Source organism: Alligator sinensis, unplaced genomic scaffold (assembly GCF_000455745.1).
Source record: "Alligator sinensis unplaced genomic scaffold, ASM45574v1 scaffold567_1, whole genome shotgun sequence".
NCBI lineage: Eukaryota > Metazoa > Chordata > Crocodylia > Alligatoridae > Alligator > Alligator sinensis.
Genome location: NW_005842049.1, coordinates 1,767,507 through 1,781,232, shown reverse-complemented (window position 1 = coordinate 1,781,232; position 13,726 = coordinate 1,767,507).

Sequence of the window (13,726 nt, the reverse complement as noted above, 5' to 3'; positions counted from 1 at the left end):
TGCGCTCAGTGACGGGAAGAAAGATCGATAGGTGATCAGTCTATAGATTGGCAGCCGCAAGTCAGATAACTTCAGAGGCACTCTGCAGCGTGCTCAAAGCTCTTCGACTTGGGCAGAAGTCGCGCGGAATTTTAAATGGCCAGCGAGCCAATTACTAGCCGCCACGTGTGAATAATTTAGCACTGGCCAATAGCGGGGCACAAATTTACATTTGAATAGCGGGAACTCTTTGCACCGTGCATTTCTGTGCTGCAAAGAAGAAATGCATCCTGCAAAGGAAACTTCAAATTGGCGGGAACTCTTTCCTATACGCGGGTTCTCAATTGCAGCAGATCACTCTGCCGTGCAAAAGAGCTCTCATGTGGCCAAGAAATTCCACAGTGCTGAGGCACCAAAATCACTGGGTTGTGACAATCCTAACCTCAGAAAGCACTTTATTTATGCTAATCACTACTTAATACAAACCCCACAGACTACCTCAGTGTAAGTAAACAGAATTGTGAGGCCATTTTTCCCAGGATTATGTGTCAATGATTAACTCCCTGACATGTACTTGGGGAAAGAGACTGATGCTGGAAAATCAGCTGAACATAATACCCTTCATGCAGAAATGAGGCATTATCAGGTTAGGAGTAGGGAGGTTACATCACTCTTGTACTTAGTATTAGCAGCTACTGGATACTGTGAACAGATCTACATTGCAGCAGTTGTATGCCCTTGCTAGGCCTTCCTAAACATTCCCCAGCCCCTTATGCCTGCTTGCACCCTCTAAAGTCAAGACTATGCCATGAAAAGGATTCAGAACATTCTTCCACTGTTGAGACTTTCATCTTCAGCTTGTTTGAGAGTAACCCTGGAAACTGATCCTGGAGTGCCCTCACTTGCCTACTTCTTTGTTTGAAACACATGTGCAGGCACAGGTAGGTGGGGCATACATGAGGACAGTCTATCAAGGGCATGCTGCTGCCATGCTGTAGACAAGCCCCGTGCCAATTTCTGGTGTCTACACTGGGAGAAAGATATCCATAAACTCCAGAGTGTACAGAGAAGATTCAAAAGAATGACAGTGAATTGGAAAACAGCCCTTACTGTGGGAGAGTCAGGTTACTCAATCTCCTAGTTTAACAATGAGGAAGTTTTAATCACAGGTATAAAAACCTGTAACAGAAACAATTATTTGAAAACAGAGGGCTCTTCAATCATATACACACATACACACACACACACACACACACACACATATATATATATATATATATATGCAATGATTGAATATCAAAGCTAGATAGGCTCAAACTAGAAAAAAGTACTTTGCACCTCCAGGGTTATTCAGGAAGTCAGATTAGATTATCACCATAGTCCTTTTTGCCCTTTTAATCTCTACACTTCACTGCATTGTCAACCAGGGGTTGACAACTGGCGGTACGCATACCCCTGGGGGTACTTGGAAAGGGGTTAGGGGATATGCATGGTTGGGCCACCCCCTACCCCTCCTCCCACCAAAAGTGTACCCAGAAGGGGTACACTCCTTATAAAAGGTTGTAAACCCCTGGCATATACCATTTGCACATTGTTTTAGATAATTCAGGGTTTTTTTTAGTGGATATGTCAGAGCACACTTTTGAATGTCTAGCACTTTTCTACTATATTTTGCTTCATTGTAAACTGCCTTTGTAGAAAGATTGCTGTATATAAATGCATTTACCCTGGATTTGATCCAAATAAATACTTAACCAGCTGGCTAAATTATTCCCAACTCTGTCAAACATATGCTTAATTTTGAAATAGAATTTATGTCCTTTACTCAACTGACCTTCTCTTCTAATCAAAGCATCATAAAATAAGAGAAGGTCATAATAGGTATGTCTACTATACACTTTACTGTGCAGTAGACTAATTTGCTGTGCAATAAAGCATCACCATCTACATGTGTGCGGTAATTAGGCTGGTGCAATCTAATGTACTGTGCTGTCAGGTTGTTCCATCAGACACAAATACTATCTGATTGCAGAGTAAATTACTGTGCTTAAATACACATGTAGATTGTGACATCAGGATTAGTTTACTGTGGCACAATTTGCACAGGAGTTTATTCAGTCTTATTGATTGCATAGGTAGATGTGCCCACTCTCTAGTGTTTACCATGTACGTTTATGTCCAACGTGCTATTTCATGTACAGGATCCTTTGGTATAGACTAAACTTTTTCCTGGAGTTATTGAAAAGGAATTCTCAGTTTGATCTAGGAAGTGGAGACTCATAATACCTACTGAGTAGTGAGGCACTCAGATATTATGCTAAAGAACATATAATCTCTAAGGTAAATTAAACAGTAATCCAGCTAAATATAGTCAAATAATGGAAGACAAGGTAATGGAAAAGGCTTGCATTGGTCTTCAAGAAAGCAGGGTTCAATAAACTTAGAATTTTTAGGAATCATCCCATGGGGTGCTTCTACACAAGATATTTGCCATGCAGTTGAGTAATTAACTACGTAGTAAACGTCTCAGTTTCTAGTGTCTACATGTGCCCACTATTGGGGCACAAGAAACTAATAAACTCTGCAGCAGGGTAGCACTTGTAACTAAAAGTGCTACCCTGCTGTGGAGTTTTTTTGTGCTCAGCAGTGCATGTGTAGATGCCAACCTGACTGGCTGGGACACAAGGATGCTTCAGTGCAAGGGCTGCCTCCTAGCTAGCCCATGCTGAAGTCCCCTTACACCCCAGCTAGGCCCTCCACAGCACTGAGCCCAGTTGGAGCAGCTCTGGGCTGGCAGGCTGACCAACCAGGGCTGCTATGACCTGGCTCAATGCGCTGTGCTCCTGGCACATGTGTAAAGCATGCACCTAGGAGCTTCCCGGAAACAATAAACTGTGGAGCAATAAGCTCTGCAGTTTATTGCTGTGCGCTAATGGCATGTGTATACATGCCCATGGAGAACAAATCTGAAGAAAAGAGAGTCCACTAGAGGCACTTACACACATGTGGTAAGTCTGCTGGGGCATGTAAACCGACATGCCCAGCACTGCATTGGGTGCAGATGTATCAGTGGTGCAGCATGCGTCAGTGCTGACAAAGTGGCAGCAGTGCACTTTGAACTAAAACACATTCAATGTGCTGATGTGCACTGCACTGCTGATACACCTGCATCCGACACAGTGCTGGCGGCTTTTAATTAGTGTGGCTTGCTAATTAAAAGTGCCCAGCGTTGCATTGGGAGAATGTGTAAAAATGCCTCAGGAGAGTAGGTAGTTTCTTTAAGAAGCTTTATTTTGGGCATAAACGTAAATTATATTAATGCATAGGAAAGATAAGAAGTATAGCAATAAACCAAAGTGGTTAAATCATGAGTTGTTCAATGATCTGAAATTGAAAAAAGAATCATAAGCAAAATTGTTTTTTTCCTGTCCGGTTAGTCTATAGGAAACGTAAGACAAAAGCATTAGAGCTGAGAAATAAAGAGATTTTACTTTACTATAAAACATTTACAGCCTTTAACCTCTAGAATTATATGGGACTCACAGAATTGATGGCTGATGAAATTCTATCCCTGTCAAAGGTCTGTGAAGTATATACAAAGAATTTAAAGAAAGACAGGTTAAAATTTCCATTGGTTGGCAGAACGGTGGCATCATTTGTAATGTCCTTTGTGGCCAAAGAGGTACTATCAGTGTTCAGCATCTCTGAAAATCAAGCTACTGATTTCATGGGTATGTTAGGCATCCATGATGGAGAAAAGAAATTGGTTTGAATATCTGATTACCTAGTAGGAACCAGTGACTTTTTGAATTAATACTCTTGTTGGAGGAAATCCTTAGAAAATAGAATCTATGCACACATAGAAATCAAAGAGATCTTTCTTCATCACAATATCTCCTGACTAAAAAAGAAAATTAAAGATCCTTCCCACCTGGAGAAAATGATGAACTGGATGCTATGCCCATTTGCAAAATTCTGGGTAGAACTTTTAGAAGAGGGAGAGTTCCTTCAATTGCCTTTTGTCTTTCTATGTCTTTAGCAGCTAGCAACTGAAGCACAAATCCTGTTTTCCTGGAGCTCTGGTACCATCTGCTGGTAGAAGGTAGCATTTTCTCATTTAAACCACCAACCCCCCCCCCCCAACCAAAGATCCAAAAAAATCCTGCTGATTTATTAATACTACACAAAATCCCCAGACATTGAGGGATTAAACATAGAATGCTGCTTAGGAAATCTCAATGACTTTCCACTTGTAATTATGAAGAAAAAATAATTTATTCAACAAAGCGGAATTCAGACTTCAAAAATGATATATGAATACTAGCGGCTCAAAGGAAGATAACAAAAACTTGAACACTTATCTTCAAAAGGCTTTATAAATAATAACTAATTAGGATTTGGTCTTGCAGAGGCTTATTCCTGTAGGACTCATTACAGAAATAAGGCTTTGTAGCAGCTGGAGAGCAGGTAAATATTCTTAGCCTTTTTGTAGAAGGGGGGTCTGGGATAGAAGCGTTAATGAGCTGGGGGGTTGGAAAGTAGGTGTAATTGCAAATGTAGTGTGTGTGCAGATATTCATGCCTGTACCTATGTGTGCAGACAAGCTAACACTTGAACTGTTGCAAGAGTGTTGCTGTTTGGGAACTGTTTAACAATTATCCTGGGTCAGATGTGTCTTCATGTACACTGCTGCAGGTCACATTTTAGGCATTGAAGTACCACCGAACTACTACCAGGCGGTGGTAGTGCGTACCCAGCCCAATTGCAACTTTCTGCTCTTCCTTCTCATTAACACTGAGTGAATAAAAACCTGAACTTTACTGAAATTTATGTGGTGATATCCTGACTGGGAGTGCCAAAGTATGCTTGTAAAGTTGGGAGGGCAAACAAAGGGGCCTGCCTGGAGTCCTGCTTCTCGGTTCCTTGAGTGGGCTGGGCGCTCTGGAGGTGCCAGAGTTTTCACAGATTTTAAAGTGCACTTTCCCCCAAGCCGCTCATAAGTTTACTTCAGTTCCTGGAAATTGATCTGGGTTTGATGCATCCCAAGCTGATTTGGGGATGGAGGGATGGCCAGGTTGTGGGGGAAGGTGTCTGGCCCCCTGCTTCTATGTGCGTAGTCGCTGGGGGTTCAGGAAGTTTAATATCAAAGAATCATAGAAAATTAGAGTTGGAAGAGACCTCAGAGGGTCATCTAGTTCAACCTTCTGCTCAAAGCAGGACCATCCCAACTACATCATTTCACCCAGGGCTTTGTCAAGCAGGCCTTAAAACTGCCAAAGGATGGAGATCCCACCACCTCTCTAGTAACCCATTCCAGTGCTTCACCACCCTCCTAGTGAGAAAGTTCTTCCTAATATCCAACCTAAACCTCCCTTGCTGCAACTTGAGACCATTGTTTCTTGTTCTGTCATCTGTCACCACTGAGAACAACCTTGCTCTATCATCTTTGGAACCACCTTTCAGGTGGTTAAAGGCTGCTATCAAATCCCATCTCAATCTTCTCTACTGCAGGTTAAATAAGCCCAGTTTCCTTAGCCTCTCTTCAAAAGTCATGTGCCCCAGCCTCCAAACCATGTTCATTGCCCTCCACTGGACTCTCTCCAACTTGTCCACATCCTTTCCATGGTGGGGGCCTCTAATAGCCTTCCATTAGCGGCAGTGGAGTCCTTGGAGACCCCAGGCACACAGAACCAGGGGGCCAGGCAACACTCTCCCCTCACCTGGCCACCTCCCACCCCATATAAGCCTGGGATGCACACAATCCTGTTCAACTCCCACCAGTGCAAGAAAATTGTCCAGCTCCTTAAAATGGGCAGAGAGCTGCCCCCAGAGCTCTGAGCCAGGGACACTGATATCAAGTTTGGGGCAGTACAATTCTGGCTACATATCACAGAAGCCTGCTGCCATGAGGTGGTTGGGGTAGAAGGGGAGGGGAAGTGATGCACTGTGGGATGCCTATAGGACCAACCAGCTTCATGTCCACATTCAGCACTGAACTGGTTCATAGAGATAATACCTGATTATTCAGGTATACTTTTGAAACTGTTCTAAACTGGCTTGTATGTCTGGACATGTGCAATTTTAAACACTTTTAAAACACTTCAAGTGTTATGTCTGTGTGTATCCTACAAATTGGGAATTAATGTACAGCTATTGACTATATAAGTGTCTAGCTATGGAAGAGAATACATCCCTTTAGGATGCAGAACAAGTGTTAAATCAGAGTATGCCATGTACATTTATGGTGACAAGGAAAATAATGGGGACTGGTTTCTTTCTTTTTTTTCTTTCTTAACTAGGACTGTAGATTTCCATCTCTTCATTTACTACATGTGGGAGCCCCAGAGATATTAGATCTTGGAGAAATGAAACATTTTTATGCTATGAAAAATGAAAGAGAGAGATTGCCAGAAGAAGCCTACTTCAAACCCAACAGACATGGTCTGGACCAATATGCTAGAGAGTCTCTGGAAAAGAAATATCAACTTGGATATTGAAAGTATTGCCAATTGTATCACAATTGGACATGATGAAAGAAACACTGATTTAGACCAAAGAATATTGAGAAAAGTGATAACATCCTAAACTCACTGGCACCTTGGTTTAAGCTGCAAGCCTTGGAATATTTGGCAAATTTTGTTCAAGCACCAGCTCCTGAAGCCATGTGGTTATATGAGAATCTTAGCTTTTGTTAACAATATTAAAAAAAAAATGTTTGCCCTTCTTTGTTCTGGGGAAAATGTTGTGGTGGCAGGGGGGAGGCAGGACACATGCAAATAAATTATTCATTACCCATAATTGTACTTGTTTGAGTAGGTTAATGGCCCAGCCCTGTCCAGGCTATTCTGAGACTGGGACTGGTTGTTCAGCCTTGTCAGTCAAACTCCTGTTCCTCTCCTTTACTCCCTGCCCCCCGCATCCAATTCCAATTCAAACATTGAAATTAGCAGTGCTGGAAACCCAATGAGAAAGGATATATATAAGAATAGATTCATAGATGCTAGGGTCAGAAGGGACCTCAACAGACCATTGAGTCTGACCGCCTGCCCTGGGCAGGAAAGAGGTCAGATGACCTCAGCCAGATGCCTATCCAGCCTTCTCTTAAGACTCCTAAGGTAGGGGAGAGCACCACTTCCCTTGGAAGTGTTCCAGTCCTCTGGCTAGACAGCAAGAGAGTAACCTCAAAGGCAAGCTCTCTAGCCAGGGGACAAAGGAGCTGCTCCTTCTACATCTGTGCTGCCCCTGCCTCTCACCCTGTGCCCAGCTCCAGGTGACATGGAGCTGTGCATGGGTCTGAGAGGCAGTGCAGCTGAACCCATCCTTGTCTGGGAGAGGTCCAACTATAAGACAATTCATCTCTCGCCATGCACAGTCCAGGTCACCTGGATGTGGGAGGCATTTGTGCTGTGGCTGGAACTGTCTTGGAGCCCCAGTACAGTTCCAACCACAGGAGAATGCTTTCCTTCTGCCAATCCTACTAGTCAGCTAATCAGTGGGACTGGGGAGGGGGGTATTCCCCTGCAACCTGACCTATCCCAGGGAAACCCCAGTTGGGTCCAACTTTTGGAAAATGAACTACCACCACATGCACAGCCTGGCACACCAGTCTGTGCAGGAATGGGAGGCTGCAGCAGTACAGCTGGACCTGTCCCACAGCCCTGGGGTGGAGGGGTTACAGGCCTGGGAGAATGCCTCCACTCCATCCCTCTGATCAGCTGATTGGCAGGTCTGTGGCTGAGATGTATTCCCTTATGGCTGAACCCTTCCAGGGAACACCCAAGATGGATCCAGCCATGGGGAAATGCTCCTCCATTTCGGAGACCTCCATTCAGCTCCACCCAGGTCTCTTTACTGGTGAGGGTCATTAGCGCCAGCAGCATGGTTCCCCTAAGCTCACCCCGGGGTAGTTATGAGAGAGCCAGTGCTCTGCTTCCCTCACTCTCCCTTAGATATGGGGGGGTCGGGGTGTCAGGTTTGACCTAGAAACCACTACACATAGCCCAAGCAAAAGTCTCTGTTATGTAACTAATGCCCATCTGCAATGATAAGGAGGAGACAGTCTTAGATAAAGGAGGCTTGAAAACAAAAGCAGAATCAGTGGACTAGGGCAAAGAGCTGATTTAAATATTAAGACTCTCACCCCTAGGTGGGGAGAAAGTATGCTAATGAAACATACATGTATGGAAATGAGATACATAGCTAAAACACAGGTATAGAGACATGCTCAGTAAAGAACTCCTTGCGTCACTCCCTTATAACCAATTAGCAAACAAGAATGCTTATGAAGGTCCAATACTCCTGTATAAAAGATGCTTAGAATTAAGAATCTGTGTGCTTGTTACGTGAAATTATTCCGCTTGCACCTTGTATTGCTAGCAATAAATCTTTATACTTTCACCCCTGGTATCTTTATTGGCTTTTGCATACCGGGCACGATCCCAGACTTGAGCTGGGGCTCAACAGGGGGGGAGTGGGAGAGTGGAGGACTGGGTGGATCAGAAGGGTTCAGTGGCATGGTTACACCATGGGAGCAGCATTCAGGGACTTTCTTAAATTCATGAATCAGGTAGGAATGATTCACACACCTCTCACACACACCTCTCAGCACACCCTCCCTGCTCCTCCATGCTCAATGGCATGTCACCTCGCCCATCCACTTGCCATGTCCCTCAGCCACCACTGATGCTGGTCTCACTATCCCTGAGCTAAGCTGAGGATGCAGAGATCTCCAGAGCTGCTCCTGCCTGCTCTAGCTGGGCTTCACAGGAAGCTGTACTCAGCCAGGGACAGTGGTGGCGGTGGCAGTGGGTGAATTCTTCCTCCCTTCCCTTTCCCCCTGGGTGTTTCCCACCAGCCTGAGAGTAGACTTAAGAATGGGGAATGTAGCTATTGCTATTGCTGTCACTGTTGCCATATGAGCCCAGCTCCTCATACAGCCTGGCTGGAGCCAGGTAGGTATGGCTCTCAAACTTTCCCCACTCCTGGGTCAGCCCTGACTAGCAGGGGCAGGGGCAGGGGCAGGGGCAGCAGTGCACAGGGAAGGAGGCATGCTGGGGAGGGGATGGAGTGCCAAGAGCAGGGGGAAAGATTCTTACCTGATTTGGGCACTTAAAAAACATCCTCAGCTGCTCACCCAATGGCATGATCTGCCCATCCCAATGGAGGGACAGCAGGGGAGGGGAGCTGGGAGTGTGAGGATACAGGCACCCCTGCAGCACCAGTCCCTGCTCCCATACTCTTAAAAAAGTCCTTGATCCACCCATGATTGTGGAGTACTGGGATCCTCACCACCAGGGAGAAGCATATAGCCATTCAAATTGGTGTGGGAAGAGAGGTATCTTCCTGGTTGGAAGGTGTTGCAGGGCACTTCAGTGCCTTGCTCCTAAGGAATGAAAACTGCCAGGGAGAGAGAGCCCTGGCAGAACATAATGAGCATAGCTGCGGGTTGCTGGGGCAACTAATGGGAGTCAGCTGGCCAGAAGGGGGCAGGGCCTGGCCCTTATAAAGCCCAGGGCTGAGACCAGGCTAGCAGTTCCCTGCCAGCAGCCAGAGAGGCAGGAGCTCCTGGAGGAGAGATGCGAGAAGTAACCACAGGTACTGTGTGAGAGTCAGATCCAAGATGTCGAAGCAGTGTGGTTGTAGCCAGGCGGCTTATAGTTATGTTGCAGTCTAGGGGCTTGTGTTTCGTTTTGTTTATTAAACCGGTGGTTTGGGTGAGGCTATTAGGGGTTGGAGGAGGCCTCATAGGGACCCACAGGGATGGGGCCCTAGCACCAGTGAGGGCGCAGTATCCTCAGGGGTAACCCACAGCAGTGTGTGGGGGCCCCGGCGCCCAGGAGGGTGCAGCATACGGGGTGTATAGACCCCAGCCCTAGGGAAGGGCATGCTGGCGAAGCCCTAGTGTGGGCGGGGCGAGCTCCCAGGAAGGAGGCCATTTTGTAAGCCCAAGTTGGGCACAGCAAGCCAGGTGCCAGTGAGGGTGCAGTTTGCGGGGTGTGTAGACCCCAGCCCCAGAAAGGGGGCAGCATAGTGAGCCACAGAAAGGGGGCAGAACAAAGATAACAGCAATTACATCCGTGAGGCTTGGGATGCAGTATTGGGAAGGAAGGAGCCACAGATAGCGCCCCCTGGCATCGGGGCAGTACAATGGCAGCCTCCCGCTAGTTAGTTAATTAACATCAAGACGTGGCAGGAGAGAAGACGGGCGGTTGCCGCAGGAACAGGTGAGAGGGCCGTAGCTTGGCCCGGCTCAGAAACGATGCCTGTTACAGAAGGGCTCTCATTTTTTCATGGCAGAGCCAGCTCTCTTCCATGAAAAAACCCTTGAACAGCTGTACAGTCTCCTGTTTCCATATCTATTTGTACAAAGCTAAGCAAATCATGCTTTAGTCTTTTCTATGGACAGCTATATATTATAGCCAATAGGTAGAGTCTGTATTTAAAGGCTGATCTTTCTCTTATAAAACCTTATTTTCAATTACGTAGAATTTGCTAAACTGTAGAAAACATGTCATGTAATCATGCGCTCATATTGCACAATGATGGTTGTATTACAACTTACAAGCACTTGACTTTGCAACCTTTAACATTCTGTTTGCATAATTATTGGGGGGGTGGTTGGAAAAATTAAGTGGGTTAAAATGAATGCATGTTTGTATATATATCCTCATAAGCCAGGTTCAGACATTACACTTTAACTACTGTAAGTGATCGGAAATTGATCTATACTTTAACAGAACAGAAGTCTGAGACACAAAACTGGTCTATATTTGATACCCATTACGGAACAGAAGTTTGGCACATTTAGCCTAATTAAAAATGGCTGAACCCAGTTTAAGATTTGCCCCCCTCCAATGCGTGTTCTGTTCGTTACTGATCTAAACTATGCTGCTTACAGAAAACCACACAACTTAAAATGATTCTGCCTTGGGCTTTTTGCATGGCTGTACCTACCCACAATGAAATTTATTGAACTGTAATCTCCTAAGGGAAGTGTGGTATGCCCCATCATTTAGTATTGTGTGGGATAGTGTTCTGTTATTAACAAACCTTCACTGGCAAAGCTGACTAGTGGCAGCAGGGCCACCATGTCTCTTATTTCAGCAATTGTGTAGCATAACATGATTGTACAGATTAGTTCAGTTGTGCGTGAACTGAAATGGGAACTCAGGCAATGTGTGAACTTTATGTTAATGTGTATTCAGAACTCTTCGAAGATGGAGTTATTTACAATTAGAGATATGATGCTCTTTTGCTATCATGTCTAAATGCAAATACTGAAGCTTTGTCTGGAGGTATGTAAAATTGATATTGGTATTGACTATTCCCGCATTTTTTTTCTTCCTCCAATTTCAGTCATTTGTTTGTTGCAGGTAGTAATAAGACTATTCTATTCTCATTAAGATGCTAAAAACGTCTTTTATAATTAGCCCTTCATGAATATTTTAGTATACTAAAACTGTCTTTATACAAGACATCCTAGGACTTAAATTTAGAAATGTCTCTAGGTAATTATTCATATATTTATAAGGGCATATATAATTTAAGATTAATAGATGTATACTTTTTGTATCAGTCCCTGAATCAAGGTATTCAAAACAAAATCATATTCAATAGCTTGGCTTCTTGTCATTGTAGAGGATGGCCTTGAGCATTACTGGCTACTGGACATTTACAATTGCATCCTCCACATAACTCCAGGTCAAACCACTTAAATCTTCTTTCATAGCACATATTATGTATTGGATGCTCTTTGGACCAGGGACAATTTCTTACTCTATGCTTGTTGAGTGCCTGGCACAACTCCAACCCATGACTGTTGGTCTTATACACTACTGAAGTAGAACTGCTTCCTCATGGAAATTGGCTCTCTTACAACATGATGCCTGTCCAGACAAGTATGGATGTTTGGATCCTGGGGACACCTTGAAGCAGAACATCTCGTGCTGCTGCTACGTGTCCCCAGGGAATACCCCTACCATGCACTCTCTGGCATGTGGCAGGTTACCCCAGCTGGGGTGGAGATTGCCACCTCATCAATCTTAAAAAGGCTTTCACCCAACAAGGACACTTCTTCAGAGAGAGAGACCACACGTTTGAAAGAGCCACTGAGATACCACATGAAGAATTGCTGTGGTAAAGAAGAACACCTTCCCCGTTCCCCCCCCCGCCCCCCACAAATTGCACACCGCTGGTTATGACTCCTCACCTGAGCCTGTATGGAAAATCCTCAAACAATTGCAACCCATACTAGAAAGGGACCCTACACTTAAAAAGACTTCCCAGAATCACCCATCCTAGCCTTCAAACAAGCACTGAACCTCACTAAGCTCATCACCAGAAGCAAACCTCAGGCCCAGAACACACCAGATGGATCCAGACCATGCCATGACAAGAAATGCAAAACCTGCCAACACGTCTCCACCACCCCCACTATTACTACACCCCACAACAAAGCCATCAGCATTCCCAGATCTTACAGCTGGACCTCCAGAAATATAATATATCTCATCCAATGCACCAAATGCCCTGATGGAAAATACGTAGGAGAGACCAAACAACAACTGTCCACCAGAATGAACACATGCTGGAAATCTATCAAAGACAGGAATACACCAATTACTTGTGGGGACACTTTTCTCACAAGAAAACCACTCTCTCTCCAATTTCTCAGTTCTAATCCTCAAAGGGAATTTACAAAACACTTCTCAGAGATGAGCCTATGAACTTCACTTCATCAACCTCCTGGATACTAAAAATCATGGACTAAATATAGACATTGGATTTATGACACATTATAACCTGCCTGACATCTGACTCCCCAGGTACCTCTTCACTATCTAACTGCTACATTATTCCCCCCTCTGTCCCCCACCCAGCCTGTCTCTCACCCACTGACTCCTCAATTTAATATCTTCACTGACTGCCTGTCTTGCATGCAGACCAGCCCAGCCTCTGGCTTCTTTACTCTTCATTCCATCCAGGAAGAGCACACACCAACTGCAGAGACTTCCTCAGCCTGATGAAGGGGTTTTAAACCTGAAAGCTTGCTGAATTTTTTTTTTCCAACTGTTTAAGTTGGTTTAACAAAAGATATCAGATTCACCCAAAGAACCTTGTCTGCCTAAAATGACTTTTAAGCCCTTGTTTGGTTTTTACAAATTAATCGCAATCCAACAACTCCATTCTGTCAATACTGACACAAAAGAAAGTTTATGTTCAGGCTTTTAATGGGATTTCAGTGTGAGGGGCAACATTCACAGATCAGAGGTTCAGATGTAAGTTGGAAAACAGCTCTTTATTTCCCTATGGGCTCACATGGTTTCTCCCACTGCTTTTCAGCTTTTTAAAGACTCTCTTGTAAGTTATAGCCACAGTCCACATCCATGTTTGGTCAAAAGAAAATTTGGAATTTCAGCTTTGATGAAGCATGTATCCTTAATCTATAGATCTCTGTTCAGTGAATGGATTTCCGAACAATTCTCTCCATGTCTTTGGATATGCTACAGTCAGACTAGATATGTGAAAGTAATGTTACCATTTACAATGTTCTTAACATAATATTTTTAATACAGCTCCTGATTCTTAAACAGTCCAGGGTCAAATCATCAGCTGTGTGAAGATGCGGCTTAGTGAAGATGAGTGAGAGATACATGAAGAACGTAGATCTAATCCACCTTCCTGTGCCTCTGATCTTTGGCTAGATAAGAAGACCCAGCAACTATTCCAGCTACTAGGCATCTAAGAG